Source organism: Schistocerca gregaria, chromosome 4 (genome assembly GCF_023897955.1).
Source record: "Schistocerca gregaria isolate iqSchGreg1 chromosome 4, iqSchGreg1.2, whole genome shotgun sequence".
In the NCBI taxonomy this organism is placed as follows: Eukaryota; Metazoa; Arthropoda; class Insecta; order Orthoptera; family Acrididae; genus Schistocerca; species Schistocerca gregaria.
Window position 1 is genome coordinate 26,853,734 of NC_064923.1, and position 3,214 is coordinate 26,856,947.

The window sequence follows — 3,214 nt, forward strand, 5'->3', positions numbered from 1 at the left end:
CACACCTCCCCCTACCTCCTTCATCGCTCCGACAATCCCCTCCCAATAGCGCGTGGTGGAGTCGCCAGTGGCCACCACCGCCAGATCCCTGTTCGGCGCCAACCCCTCCTTCCTGACCCCACAGAACATCTGATCCTCAGCCTCTTCTACCCCGGCGTCACATTTTCCTGTGCCACCATTTATGTCCGCTCCACTGCCCCTATTCTTTTCGACTTCCTTTCCCACATCGATCGTACCTTCTCCTCCTACGTGATTGCCGCCGACCTTAACATCCATAGTGGCTCCGCTGCCCAGCTACAGCGGTGGCATCGGTTCCTCGTCACCCTCCAAGGAGATGTCCGTCCTCTTCCCCAAAACACCCGCCCTGAATCCAATACCACTCCCGATGTTGTCTTGGCCTCCCCCAACCTCCTTGGCCACATAGCGGTGGACATCCTTGATCCTATTGGCAGTGACCATCTCCCTGTCCTCCTTACCATATCTGACGGTCGTCGCCCCCGTCCCGACCCTCGCCTTGACCCACCCCCCAAGTATGTCCATGATTACTCCCGTGCCGACTGGAATGCCTACCGTGATACCCTTATTGCCCGAGTCGATAGCCACCCTCTCACTTACCACCAACCTGATGACATCACCCATGCCGCGTCCTTTCTCCAGCAGACCTTGTCTGAGGCCGTGGAGGCCCACATCCCTACCATCGCTATCCACCCGCACTGTCCCACTTTACCCTCACAGGCCGTTCTCCTCCTTCGAGAATCCCGTCGTCTTTACCGTGCCTTCCTTCACACGCGTGACCGGGACACATTACGACGCCACCGGCAACTCCAGAGACACATCCGGAACTTGCTCGCGGCTAATTGTTAATTTTGACGAAACTAGCTCTGCAGGTTGTCATACAATTATTTTACCTCTCAGAAATGATTATAAAATAAAAGTGAACTACGTGACGAGTGTGACGTTAGGAAAACATTAGGCAACATGGAGAGTTTCTGTATGGGACCAATCAACCCAAACGAGTATTGTGTGTGTGCTAAACGGCATGTATTCACCGAGGCAGCGCAGCTAGCTCAGTAGGTAGAGCATGAGGCTCTTAATATCAGGGTCATGGGTTCGAGCCCCATGTTGGGCGGAACGGAATTTTGTTCCGCTGCAGGTGTAAAATACCGTTTTTCTGATTAACGTGATGTAATGGAAATAGCAACTTTAAACTTTGCCTACGTCTCCGTCATTCGCAAGGAAACTGTATTTGAATGTGAAGGTGATTTTGTAGACATGTGTGAAAGACATGTTCTGAAATGCAAGTGGTGTTGTTTGGAGAGCACATCAGTTACGTGTCAGATGTGTAGCCAAGCAGTAATGGTTCGCCATAGCTGCAAATATTAGTCGGTAATATGAAGTGTTGTCAGCTGAAGTCTGGTGATCCAGACGACCGTAAGGACGAAGTATGCAAAACTACCGCTAGGCCGCGCCTCTTTGGCTCAGTGGCAGAGCATTGGTCTAGTAAACCAGGGGTCGTGACTTCGATCCTCACAGGATGCAGACGAATTTTGGAAATCAGTTGCGCCAGACTGGCATGAGGTCGGTCGCCTGACGGCGTGTTCGGAACGTGCTACCTGTTGTCGGCGCGCCATAAGGCACGGAGGCTCCCTCTGGGGCATATCGCTTCCAGATGGGCGTGTCGCGGCAGTCCTCACAGGGGAAGTGATGCGTCTCTGATAGCCTCTCCTTCCCAAGTGGCTCTTTCCGCCTTCCCGTGGTGCCAGATGTCAAGCTCGGCATTCTGCCTTGCGACAAAAGGGAGATCTGTGACCCAACCCGATGCGAAAGCGAAGGTTGCGTGGCACAGGGGGAGCTGTGCTGAGGGACCGAACAACAGTCCCTCTCTGTTCGCAGGTCACAGACCAGCTGGTGCTCTGCATGCCGGCGACCTCATTTGTCGGCGTGGGATCACGGCGCGTATCGGCAAGGGTGCTTCGCCGCGCCCCTGGGTAACTGGGGCGTGTTCTGCCAAACCCACGAGCTGGTGACAACGTCTGGGCTAGGTTAGATGGGCCCAGACCGCTGAACCACTGGGGGACCGACCTACCACTTGAGTAGGAGTGGGTCGTCGGCCTTCAGGTGGAAACTCGGGCAAGTAGGTGGCGAAGGGCGAGGGGTGCATCAGCCTCTCCGGAGTGTGGGGTGCACTTGCCGAGATGCGTCGTGTGAAATCGTCGACGACGAGGCCTATGACGGGGACCAGTGCGCTGGCGACGGCGCGCTGAATCCAGCAGCTCTGCAGTGCCCTTGACCTAGGGGCGAGGTCGGTGGGTGAGCTGCAGAAGTCCCCCCCCCCCATGCCAGAGGAGCCAGTTTGGGGCAAGAGACGGGCTCCCATCTTTTTCTTCACTCGTCTATCAATATGGCTGATTCTAGTGCGTTCTCGAGGACGTCGACAGCGACTGTTCCCACCTCACAGGAGGAAGGGGAACAAAAAGAGCTTAACACTTTAGAAAGACACACGAAAATTGACCAGATCTGGGTCTCTAGTGTCAAGAATGGTAAAATAAGCCTGGCTGCAGTCCTGGATATCAAAAACGAGCTCGCCGCCTGGGCCATTGCAAGTGCAAAGCTCGAGGGGCGACTCGAGGAATTAGAAAAAGAGAATAACAGACTTAGACAACAACCAACTAAAACCTGTGCTGCAGTGGCTGCACAAGCAGTCACAAAACCTCAAACAACCAAAGAAGCAATTGCCAAAGTATCCAAAAGGCCGGACACGGTGGTCTTCTTAAGACCCCTTCCCGGTCAGACAATCAAGAAAGTGCAAGAATTATTTACCACAACCATAGACCCTGCTAAAGACAAAATCAAAATCAATAAAGTAAAGGCAACCAAAAATGTAGTAGTAGTGGACGTAGCAACGGAGGAAGACAGAGACAAAATTCTGAATAATACCAAGCTAAACACAATAATGAAATGTGAACCACCAAAAAAGCGCAACCCGCTGGTGATCCTTTATGACGTGCCGCTTGCATTGACAGAAACAGACATATACGAAACACTATACAATCAGAACTTTGATGATATGGAGTGGGAAACTTTTAAAAATGAGTTTAAATTACGCTTCAGAACAGGGCCCCGGGAACGTGACGTTGTACATCACGTTGCCGAGGTCTCCGGAAAGATGTGGCGCAAAATCACTACAATGGGGAGAGTCTACATAGGTATCCAC

General features: G+C 52.7%; 2 non-coding genes across 2 annotated transcripts; both read left to right on the forward strand.

Annotated features, from left to right (window-relative positions):
- Window positions 1–1,056: 1,056 nt before the first annotated feature.
- Window positions 1,057–1,129, forward strand: Trnak-cuu (transfer RNA lysine (anticodon CUU)). The gene has a single exon. It is a non-coding gene; the product is annotated as a tRNA-Lys (tRNA).
- Window positions 1,130–1,467: 338 nt separating this feature from the next.
- On the forward strand, window positions 1,468–1,539 carry Trnat-agu (transfer RNA threonine (anticodon AGU)). Its single transcript has one exon. It is a non-coding gene; the product is annotated as a tRNA-Thr (tRNA).
- The last annotated feature ends 1,675 nt before the right edge of the window (window positions 1,540–3,214 follow it).